General features: G+C 38.5%; 1 long non-coding RNA gene across 1 annotated transcript in view; it reads left to right on the top strand.

Annotated features, from left to right (window-relative positions):
* Positions 1–11,091, top strand: part of LOC129048947 (uncharacterized) — a 34,818-nt gene extending 23,727 nt beyond the window's left edge. Inside the window, exon 3 of the long non-coding RNA XR_008511655.2 lies at positions 5,441–11,091. This is a non-coding gene — a long non-coding RNA (uncharacterized LOC129048947). The remainder of the gene's footprint in view (positions 1–5,440) is intronic.
* The last annotated feature ends 1,499 nt before the right edge of the window (positions 11,092–12,590 follow it).

Genomic DNA, 12,590 nt, shown 5'->3' on the forward strand with positions numbered 1-12,590 from the left:
ACAACATAAATACTTAAGCAGACATAGCTAAATGTGATCAGTGCCCAACAAATCCTCAGATGGGGAGAGTGGAGCAATTCTGTGGCTAATCCATTTAATTATGTAGACCAACACTTTAGATAGTTTAAGCCTCATAATGGATTATTGTTGTTGCTATTGTTGTTATTAATGTATAGTTTACACATTAAGGACCCATGAGCTCAAATGGAGTAGGCTGTCAACCTAGCAAGAAACACCCCTTTCTTCTCCGTCTACTGTCTCCTTAATCTGGAGTTAGAATACACCTGACTGGTTCCTTGCACAGCACCAACTCATGGGAAAATGCATCTCTCTGCTTTACTCCATCCTGATGTCTTTGGTCTGGGCAGGAAACCCCAAACAAAATTGGCGAGAAACCATGGGTCTTACACATTGGAATACAGTGGCTGGGTGCGGTGGCTCATGCCTTTAATCTCAACACTTTGGGAGGTCGAGGCAGGGTGATCACTTGAGGTCAGAAGAGCAAGACCAGCCTGACCAGCATGGTGACGCCCTGTCTCTACTAATACAAAATTAGCCGGGCATGGTGGTGTGTGCCTGTAATCCCAGCTACTGGGGAGGCTGAGGCAGGAGAATCGCTTGAACCCAGGAGGCAGAGGTTGCAGTGAGCCGAGATCACGCTTCTGCACTCCAGTGTGGGTGACAGAGTGAGATTCGGCCTCAAAAAACAAACAAAACAAAACAAAACAAACAAAAAAATTGGAATACAGTATGTTAAGTGACATTGGATGGCCAAGACTGAAGTAGACCTAGAATGAGAGTCTAGTTGACCTCAAGTGGCAGGGATCTGGAGTAAAAACCTGGGAGCATAGTTCAGTAACCGTTGTTCCAACGCAGCTGGTTAGATCTGACTATTCTAAGCTGAGGCAAAGAGTAGAAATCCAGGAAGGTCTACAAGCAGACTTCAAGGACAGACAGTTACCCACAGGGAGTTGTGGATGCAAGGAGGTGGACAGGAAGCCCATTACTGTGGTATAGCCTCCTTGGCTTCCCCAGCACCCTGTGCAGACCCCTGTTCTAGTTTTTATCTTAAAGTGCTATGATTGTTGCGGTTTCCCTCTGGAGATTGTGAGTTCTGTGAGGGCCAGAACCGCAGCTTTTGTGGAAGTCAATTTTAAAATACATTGATTGCTGGTGCAAAACAACCCAATGGAGGAAGAAAGATAGTCTTTTCAACAAATGGTGCTGGAAAAATTGGATATCCTTAGGCAAAGAAAATGAACTCAATCTAAAACTCGTATCATATAGAAAAATAATTCAAAAATGGATCATGGATTTACATGTAGAATACAAAACTATAACACTTTCAAAAAAAAATAAAAAAACATCTTCAGGACCTAGGGCTAGGTGAAGAGTTATAAGACGTGATACCAAAAGCACAATTCATAATGGAAAAACTGATAAAACTTCATGAAAATTAGAAACCTCAGTTTTCAAAAGATCCTCTTAACAGAAAATAAGAAAACATGCTACAGAGTGGAAGAAAATGTTTACAAATCACCTGACAAAGACCTTATATTTTGAAAGGTAAAAAAATCTCTGAAATTCAACAGTAAAACAAGCAATTCAATTATGAAGTGAGCGAAAAGAGAGATGGACAGCAAAAGAAGCATATGAAAAGATTGTTAACATCATTACTCATTAGGGAAATGCAAATTAAATTACAATGAGATATCACTACAAACCTACAAGAACAGCTAAAATAAAAAATAGTGATTTTACCAAATGCTGGAAAAGATACAAAGAGACTGGCTCTTTCATTCATTGATAGTGAGAATGTAAAGTAACACAGCCACTCTGGAGAATAATTTTGCTATTTCTTACAAAACGAACACATACTTGCCGTACAACCTAGCAATTGCATTCTTTAGCATTTATCCCAGAGAAATGTAAACTTACCTTATATTTTGAATGGTAAAAAAATCTCTGAAACTCAACAGTAAAACAAACAATTCAATTATGAAGTGAACGAAAAGAGAGATGGACAGCAAAAGAAGCATATGAAAAGATTGTCAACATCATTACTCATTAGGGAAATGCAAATTAAATTACAATGAAATATCACTACAAACCTACAAGAACAGCTAAAATAAAAAATAGTGATTTTACCAAATGCTGGAAAAGATACAAAGAGACTGGCCCTTTCATTCATTGATAGTGAGAATGTAAAGCAACACAGCCACTCTGGAGAATAGTTTTGCTATTTCTCACAAAACAAACACATACTTGCTGTACAACCTAGCAATTGCATTCTTCAGCATTTATCCCATAGAAATGTAAACTTAATGTTCACACAAAACCCTATACACAAATGTTCATAGCAGAAAACTGGAAAATAAAACCCAAGTGCCATTCAATGAGTGAATGGTTGAACAAACTCAGGCACATCTATACCTTGTAATACTAATCAGCAGTAAGAAAAGAATGAACTATTGATATATAAGCAACAACTTGGTATGGAATTCAAGAGAGATCCAGGGAACTATGGGACCCTACACTGAGGCATAATATAATTTGACATCCTTAAGGAAGTGATGTTTAAGTTAAGACTTACTTTCCTTTGCACTCCCAGTACCTAACAAAGTGCCTACCTTCTCTGTTGAATGAATGAATGAGGTGAGAGGCAAGGGAACCAAGGTAACTTCAAGACAAGCAGCAGGAGCAACACTTTACTGTGACAGAGAACTACTGCCATGTCATTTCACATTCCCTAAGCCAGGGCATTGATTGCAGTGCTTGGAGCTATATGCAAATGTGGATTACAGGATTTACTTGTAAAAGTTAGGACCCAATACACAGTAGGCCTGGGAGCCAGGTCAGGAATGCAGAACATCTTTCACATTGTTTTCTGTGTTACACATTTGGCATTTTTTATATGTTACTATTATTTCTAACAGCCATTTCCAAGCAATCAGTGCTTGCTAATATTGACTCACATTACATTGTCAACTTTTTGTTCATAAATTATTTGATTTTGTGTGTGTGTGTGTGTGTGTGCGCGTGTGTAAATCTTTTCTAGCTAGCTTGGTTGGAACCCTCTTCTGGGCAGAAGATTTTTTTTAATGCTTATTTACATGGAGCTTCTGGTATGGCGCTTTCTATAAAAACAGGTGCACACATTTAAACTGGACCACATTTTAGAAGAAAATCATTTTAATTCCCCCCTCTCCTCCTACTTATTTTACAAATGATGAAACCGAAGCCCAGAGCCAGGAAATATCATTATTGTTCACTCTCTTACATACGGTTTTCATGTGTACATTGGTTTCAAATCATGGACTATGAAGGTGTTCATATCAGAGAATATTAGACCTGAAAGGTGTCTTTAAGGCCAAGGTCACACAGGTAATTGATGACAGAGCCAGGAAAAGAATGTTCTCCCAGCTCCCAGTCTGGTACTTCTTCTGTGACCAGAGGCTTTTTCTGTGGGTGCTTCTAGTCACTGTTGATTGACTGATTGATTGTAGATCTGTTTACAATGAGTGATCATGGTTCCTGGTAAGACAAACATCCTGCCCCAAATAGGGAACTCTTAACGCAGCCACCTGAAGGCCACTTGTTGATTTATTAAGTTCAAGTTTTTCTTACTACTGATGGATATCTTCAGAAGGATATTTGCAGGTTTGATGGGCCTGTGCTATTTGTTCTCTTTGCTCTTAAAACCCAGGCAAGTTTCAGCAGCAATCATTCCTGGGATTACTGGCTTCCAGGACTCTGGACTGGCACATTCTGAAATCTATGTATGTGCACGTCCATGTCCATGGCCTCATGTCAGGAGGCATATAGGGCTCCCCTGCTGTGGGAACAAAGACTGAAGACTTCTTAAACTTACATTTACCAGTGTGCCCTGCCCCATGCACCCCACAATGACATTTTCCCTGGAGGTTTGTTTTCCAGGTTTTGATGGTGAAAAAAGAAGACAGGCTAAGTACTTACAGGATTTAGATGTGCCAAACTTTCACTGATGCCGAGATGCTTTTACTCAAATTAATTTTCCATCTGCCTGAAGCTTAAAGCTCTTCCTTCCTGGATCAAGCTCTTTACCAGGGTTCTTAGAGTAAAAGATTGGTTCAATTAAAATAAAAAAATTAAACATTAAAAGGGTGGTGGTAGTGATGGTGTGTGTGTGTGTGTGTGTGTATTATGAATAGTGAGTTAATATGCTGAGGATAATCCAAAGCAACTATGTATTGACTAATGTGTGTAAACAGTTCATTTTAGCAAATTAATCAGGTGTGAACTGTTTAATTATTAGACGAGTTAGTCAAGAAATATAAAATCTCAAATCGAAGTTATGTTTAGCTCTCAAATTGATGTGGTGTTTTTCTTTGCACTGGTGTCAGAGACAAAAGAAATGAATTTCAAATGTAAACCTTTTATCCCATCCCCCACCCAAGAAAGCATTGCTGCTTGCTGGATCAGTTTCTAGTGGGAGGTGGGAGGGGAACTGGGGTAGTGACAGAACAGGTAAAAGAAAGAAACCAGAGAGATTAAATTGATACATAGCATAGAATTACAACAGAGAGAAGAGAGGCGATATCAGAGCCTAAATAGACTGAACTGTGGGAAATTTTAGAGAACTTGGAGTGGGAGAGGAGAAATACTTTAGAGCAGGTACCTCATACATGTTAAAAGTGCATGGGATGGAAAATGAGAATGTCAAGTCATTTTTGTTTTTCATTAGTGCTTCCCATTGGGTGCTTTTTAAGAGACTTCAATAAAAATGTAGGTTTCTCTTTGATTATTTTAGATGCAGGATTAAACTTCTTTCAATGTGAAACCATGTAAAGATGGAGTCAGTAGGTAGTTGAGACATACATGGCTTATATATTGAATAGTAAGTGGCACGCATTTTCAACATTAGCTATCATGTATACACCCATATACTTTCATATGCATATACATCATGTAGCCTGATCAGTTATCTACAGATGCTTTCTGATATTCAAGAGGAACTGACAAGTGAAAGTGATTGTATTGGAGCAAGTGCATCTTCTCTGCTGGAAGAAAAAAATCAAAATACCACCTCTAGACTAAATCTCAGCAAACAAAAGACAACCTTCTTATATAATATCAAGGGTGTAGATAGGATATTTATAACAAATGGATAGACTTAGAGAACCTCAGAGACAGAAAACATTTGAGTCACAAACATGGACCTTGTAACTCATTTGACACTCTTTTGAAAACAAGAAGTTGCGACTCTACATTTACATATAATTACTACAACAAGAATTCTCTATTTCATATATTTGGTTACTTACGCCTTTAGAAAATTCTACAGCAGTGCTCTTAATCATTGCTTTGGTCAAGACATCTTTGAGACTCAGATGAAAGCTATGGACCCATCCTAGATAAAAAGCATGTGCATAACAAAAACATACCATTTGCAATTTTACAGGTTCATGGATCCTCCTGGAGCTGGCTTAAAACCTCCTACATCATTCTATAGAACATCAAAAGCCTGCAACAGAGATGCCCTTGTCCTGTCATGAGACATAAGCTGGCAAAGCAAGGCGATTCTTCTTTCCTTATAATGATGTTACTATACACAAGACACAAAAGAAAGTTCTTGGGTAAAAATACTGCTCACCCAGTTCTCAGAAATGTTACTGTGACGTGTAAAATAAGGATCAGTTTTTCAGTGGTATAGCATATTGAGCCAAAAAAGACTTCTTTTCACCTCTAAATAATTGAAAAAGAAAAACATGCAGTCCTTCTCTATCCTTACATGCAAAGAGGAAGAAGGCCAAAAATCGTGAAATAACATGGGTGTATCTTTAGTGCAGCAATTAATTATTTCACTGAAGCCTTTAAATGCATATCTCTTTATTCCATTGCCTTAGGGAACACTTAAGCAAACTCTAGCATTGTGGATGAAACTACAAATCAGCAGCAGGATTAGAATTTTCCAACTAAAATTAACATAGAAGTTTTCTAATGGAAAAATGTTTGTCTTCATAAAGTTGAAATTTATAGCTCTATTTTTGAAATGTACTTACTCATTGAGTTCAGTCATGCAGTCATGACTGTAATTTGTTATGTTGTGTATCTACTGGCTCTGCCACCAGAAAATATTTGTTACAGGCTTTAAATGGAATACTGTATATAAAGCTTTTAGCACAGGGTTGCTCATTCAGAAAGAGCTTAATAAATAGCCACATTAAAAGGCTCTCCTAAGGTGGCAATATTGCAGGTCAGGAAAGTCCCAAAATTGGGGATCCACTTGGGAAGATTCTCAAGAGCGAGAATCTTTACTCAGGAAGAAATTCAAGAGCGAGCAGGTGGAGGAAAAAACCAGCTTTACTGAGGCAGCAGTGTTACAGCTCCATGACTGTGCCTGCAGAGCAGGGCTACCCCGCAAGCAGTGTGTTGAGAGTAGCAGCTCAGGCTCAGTTCTGCAATCACGTTTATACCCACTTTTAATTACATGCAAATTAAGGGACAAGTTATTCAGAAATTTATATAAAAACGGTGATAACTTCCAGATCATAGCCATGGAAAGGGGTGGTAACTTCTGGGTGCTGCTATGGCAATGGTAAACTGTCACTGGTGGGTGTGTCTTATAAAGAGTGCTTTCCCCTCTTCCCTGTTTCCCAAGTCTTCAATCTTATCCAGAAGGGAGCCCCGCCTCCTACCTCAGCAGGGCCCTTTTTTTGCTGCTGCTCTGCAGATGATTTTTGGGGGTTTGGCTGACCCATGGCTAAAGAGAAAAAAATCACTAGCATATTGCTTAATTATGTGTTGAGTTTGTTGTATCCAACTTTCAAATGCTCAATTGTTGATCCAGGCTGTTTGGCATCCTTTCCCTCCCTTCTGGAATAACATCCCTTCCATTAAGTCTTTTTCTGAATTTGTGAGTCTGCCTACTAAGTCTTTTTTTTCACTGTGTCTTTTTTTTCACTGTAAGTTCATTTGGCTAGTCCTAGGGCCCCTAGGCTAGCACCAATTGTATCTGGTACTCACTTAAAGTATTTTGTCCAGTGTTGGCTTTTCCACCATGCATGTTGCTACCATTGTATATAATTGCCTGTGTGTAATTTGGATATCTATTTTTTATCCAGATATGTTGCATTGTACAAGATACCTTAGTCTAAAAGTGTTAAAGAACTTCCTGGAGTCGCCCTTGGCAAATGTCAGGGGTTTCATTTTGGCGCATATGATCCCACCAGGTTACTCTGAGGCTCATGTTACTCTTGCTTTGCCATTAAGATTTGCCATGGTTGAATTATTCCGATCCATTATATCTAATCACAGGGTGGTTGGGTAAAGCATCTTTGACCTCACTCGATCATACACTCCCTTAGCACCCTGTACTTTTCCTTCACAGCACTTTACCTACTTGAAGTCATTTAATTTGTTATTATATATATAATAGTTTATTTCAGGTCTTTCACCACTGCTAGACTCTAATCTTGGTGACAATAGGGATTGTGTTGATAACTGCAGCCTCAGGGTTTAGTAAAGTACCTGAAGCAAAGTAAATGCCCGACAAATACAAGGTGATTGATTAACTAATTGATTTATATTTTTATGTCAAGAAATAGTGAAGAGAGCTGGTGGCATTGACCATCACAGGAGTACCCTGCCGTTTTGTAGACCATGTCTGTAAAATCTGCAATGATCTTTCATCTAATCTTCCATCAACTCCTAAAATCCAGTTACTTAGATGATTAGGCACACATATATGCTTTCAACAAGGAGAGTTTGTAGGATCTCTGTGCCTAAATACCATAATCTTGTTCCTATCAATTTTTTGGCTATTTTATTCAAATGCTCTTTTCAAAAGACCACTGTCCCTCTCTTCTTTGCATACACTGCCTCATATGATCCCTCATATGATCCTTACAACCTTATTAGGTGAGTAGTTTCATTTGCTCTAGTGTGTAGATGAGGAAATTGGGATTCAGAGAAGCTAAATAATTTGCTAGGTGTTGCCTCAATAAGAAAGTTGCAGACCTGAGACTGGAATTCAGGACTGTTTGACTTCAAATCATAGGCATTTAATTCAACCTGTTCAAGCATCACTTTTGTCATCTGTGCATGCAGATAATAATGTCTACGTCATGTATACTTCTGTCTTACCTGTCCCCACTTTTCACCCCAGCTTCATTTCCAGATTGTCCTCATCTCCACTCAACCCTCTCCTATTAACTTTTCCAGACTCAGCTTAGACATTATTCACAGGAACCATTTCTCCACCCCTTCCCTTGCCAGTACCCAAGCCTGGGCTAAGCTGCCCCCTATATTGTGTTCCCATAGTGTCCAAACCCTGGCCCAGCACCTACAAGCCTAATGGAAATGATCTATGTGTCTGCTCCCCAGGCATCCTGCATGCTTTTGGAGGCAATTTGTCTTCAATTGTATGCCCTCAACACCTAGCATTGTGCTTGGAACATAGAGAAAGCTCAAGAAATGTTTCAGAACAATTTAGAAAAACTGGATCTCAGAGCTGGCAGGACACCTGAAAATCAATTAGCTCACACACTCATCAGATGCTTGGCTCCCTCTACAATGTGTTGCTCCTCTTCTCCCGGAGACTCATTACTTCTCAAGACAGCCCAATGGGCAGGTAGAGCTATGAGACACAGTGCTTTGTACATTGATCATCACCATGTCTCTTTGTACCCTATAGAATTAGCCTTTTTGTACTACTGACCATTCATCTGATGGGTATTTTCCAGTCTTGCTGACAAATGTATTTGACCAATCCCTGAATGATGTCATTTTCCATTTTAGTAAGTAGAAAAGCAAGAGGATTAAAGACCCTCTCTCTTAAAAACCAATTGGCAACACTCAAGATTTCAGTACCAATTAATCAATGACCCACTGAAAAAGCCACCTGTGTATTGTAAGATTTATTAGTTTGCATGGATGAGAAGATCAGGGGGTAGCGTATGTGGGTAAACAGGAGGAGAACTCCCTCCTCCTAATTTGTAGAGCCCCTGTTGGAGGCAATCTTTACCTAACGAAGTACCTTTAATGCCTGGTACCATGGAGTTCCCCTGGGCCAAGTGGTCCCAAATTGTTATAAGTCCAGATTGCATTAGGCTGAGTTTTCCTTAGTCCAGTGTAGGCCACTTGAGCACTGCCTGTTGACCTGACATTTAGGAGTGACTTAATTTTATATTTGTCTTTTTGTTTTTAACCCAGCTGGGATGAATGACAACATTCAAGATATTTTCATCTTAGATGCCAAATTGTGACGTGGACAAAGCCCTCTCCAAATGGCTTTCACTGGCCCGGTTATAGGCTATGTCAAAATTAGTTCAAGTGTTTGAAGGAGGCAGATATAGGTCTCCCAGTTTCCTCCCTATACTTCTCCAGGGAACCAGATGTTCAGGCTGATAAACTCCTGGGTCTGATAAGCAGACTTTCTTCAGTCTCATCTTCTTTCCCCTTCTCATTGTTATGTTTGCTTTGCTGTGTTTGCCATTAGAGCTCTGTGTATTGAGAAAACTTTTTAGCCCGTGTATGCCTGCGGATGTATTTGCCCTGCTCTGTTTCATCCTGAAGGACTGTTTACATTCTAGCCTTCAGAACTTTTTGGAAACTAGAAAAAGATATAAGCCCTTAGCCTCTGGGCTGCAGAAGCTCATATTTTCTGTGCTCAGAAAATACAGCAATTCTTATGGCCCAGAGCCAGAATAAAAACATCTCTTGGATTTGCAACATTGTCTTCTCCTAGAGGGCAGCAAGAAACCCTGAGACGCTGGAGTAAAATACTTTTCCAAAATAAACATAATAAATAAGCCTCACCAATCCCAAAGTTAAAGAGCTCATCACGGCTCATGGAACTTCTTCTGTCACCATGCAAGCTAGGCTCCTGGTTCTGCAGCTTACTTGCTGTGATTCCTGGGAAAGTTCGGGAATCTCTCTGTGCTTCAGTTTTTTCATCTCTACAATGGGGCTGATGATACTCACTTTTCAGGCTGTTGCAATTAGCAAATAAACCAATAAAGACAAAGCTCTTAGCAGAGCCCCTGGTACATAGTAAATACTTAACAAAATATAATCGTTGTTGTATTGTTATTGGCTGTGTTATTTCTACTTTAAAATCATTACTTCACATCAAAGTTATTTTCTTTTTTCTTTCCAATATTCTCCTTCTATAGCAGTGATAAGCTGGCTATTTAAAATATAAAATCTTTATTGTACTGTAAAAAACACTGATGTTATAATTTCGACAATTACAAACTCTGGATAAAATACTTCTTAAAACAACTGTTTAGTGGTCCCAGAGAGTTAAACAAACAGACAAACAACAATAACAAAAATAAGCTGGTATAAATTGGAGAAAGTTTGACTCTTAGAAGGAACCACATTGGGTGAGATCCAAATTTAGTGATATTCCACCTGAAGACATTCCCTCATCTCTGCAGCATTCAGAGGATAGAGCTCCAGTAGAAAGGCACAGTCTTATTGACCTTAAAAATCAGTTGATAGAGTTCAGGGCTTCCAGAGTAGCAAGAAATTGAGGTCAGAAATCCTGGAAGGAAGGAGCCACAGAAATGACTCCCCAAATAAAATCCTCTCAAATCCTTGGCTCACCTCCGACATGAATGTTTAGAGAAAAGCACCAAGTTGTGGAGGGGGCAAATAATAGCTGGGAAGCCAAAAGAGCTAAACAGAAGTTTTAGCAACTGCCTGCCACAAGACAGATAGATTTTGGAGTATGAGTTCCACAACGTTAAAGAGGTACCCTAAAACTTAAAGTATAATAATAAAAAAAAAAGAGGCATGACAGAAAGCTTGGGCTGTCCATCAGAATCTCAGAAAGGCAGTGGTTTGGAATAAAGTTCATGTGCTAGGACTAAGGGAATTGACCTAGGACTAAGTGCAGAACCACAATGGACATGCTCTAACAAAGACCAAAACCAAAATTCACAATACCAAGGCGAACCACTGATAATTTAAGTTTTTGCTAGAACAAAACACTTTTCAGAAGGAGATAATAAAGGCTGGTCACAGTGGCTCACACCTATAATACCAGTGCTTTGGAAGGCTGCATCAGGAAGATCATTAAGGCCAGGAGTTTGAGACCAGCTTGGGTAACATAGACTCTTTCTTTACAAAATATTTAAAAATTTTCCAGGTGTAGTGGTGTGCACCTGTAGCCCCAGCTACCTGGGAGGCTGAGGTGGGAGGATCACTTGAGCCCAGGAATTCGAGGCTACAGTGACCTATAATCATGCCACTGCACTCCAGCCTAGGCAACAGAGCAAGACCTTGTCCCTTAAAAAAAAGGAAAGAGATAATAAAGCCCAGCACCTCTATGACATATTATCCACCATGACTAGTGTATATTAAAAATTAGACATGTGAAAACAAAACAAAACAGGGAAATGTGACCCATAGTAAACTGAGGAATCAGCAAATAGAAACCAACCTAAGGTGATTCCTATGTTGAAATAAGTGAATAAGGACTTTAAAGATGTTTTTATAAATACATTCGGGAAACTTAAAAATTACCATAATTAATAAATAGAAATCTCAGCAGAGACATAGAAACTAAAAAAAAAAATCTGTAAGTGCAAAGAGGACTATCTCAAATTTTAAGATTCACAGGATGAGCATAATAGCTGAATAAATAGTAAACTTTTAGTTAGATCAATAGAAATAATTGAATCTGAAGAATAAAGTTAAAACAGATAGAATAGGCATAAACAGAGTCTCAGTAAGATGTGAAACAATATCAATCAGATAGTTAATTAAAAGCACATTGGCTGAGGCATGTCCAGAATAGTCAAATTTACAGAAAGACAGAGTAGTGGTTGCCTACAGCTGGAATGTGGAGAAGAGGAACAGGGAGTGGCTGCTAATAGGTACAGGATCTCTTTTGGGAGTAATGAAAATGTTGTAAAATAAGTGTGGCAATCATTGTACAAATCTGTGAATAGACTAAAAACCATTCACTTGTACACTTTAAAAAGGTGAATTGTTTAGTACATGAATTAAATCTCTATAAAGCTATTAAAAAATACTGGCTGAAATTTTTACACATTTTGTCAGCCATAGACCCAGAAAGCTCAGAAAACTTCAAGCAGGATAAATACAAAGAAAGCACTGCTGAAAATAAAAGATAAACAGAAAATTCTAACAAGACGAGAGAGAGAGAGAGAAAAGACATTATATATAGGAAACCAATAATATGAATGAGTTGACTCAGATCAGAAACAGTGAAGGTCAGAAGATGATAGAATGACTGAAAAGACAGCTGAATTTTATAAAATACAGACAGTCCTTGACTTATGATAGTTTGATTTAGGATTTTTCAATTTTGTGATGGTGCAAAAGTGATACACATTCAATAGAAACTGTACTTCATGTACCCATACAACAATTCTGTTTTTTACTTTCAGTACAATATTCCATAAATTACATGAGCTATTCAATACCTTATTATAAAATCAGCTTTGTGTTGAATGATTTTTCCCAGCTGTAGACTAATGTAAATGTTCTGAGCATGTTTAAGGTAGGCCAGTCTAAGCTGTGATGTTAGGTAGATTAGGTGCATTTAAATGCATTTTCAATTTATGATATTTTAAATT

This window comes from Pongo abelii, chromosome 9 (assembly GCF_028885655.2).
Source record: "Pongo abelii isolate AG06213 chromosome 9, NHGRI_mPonAbe1-v2.0_pri, whole genome shotgun sequence".
Taxonomy (NCBI): Eukaryota; Metazoa; Chordata; class Mammalia; order Primates; family Hominidae; genus Pongo; species Pongo abelii.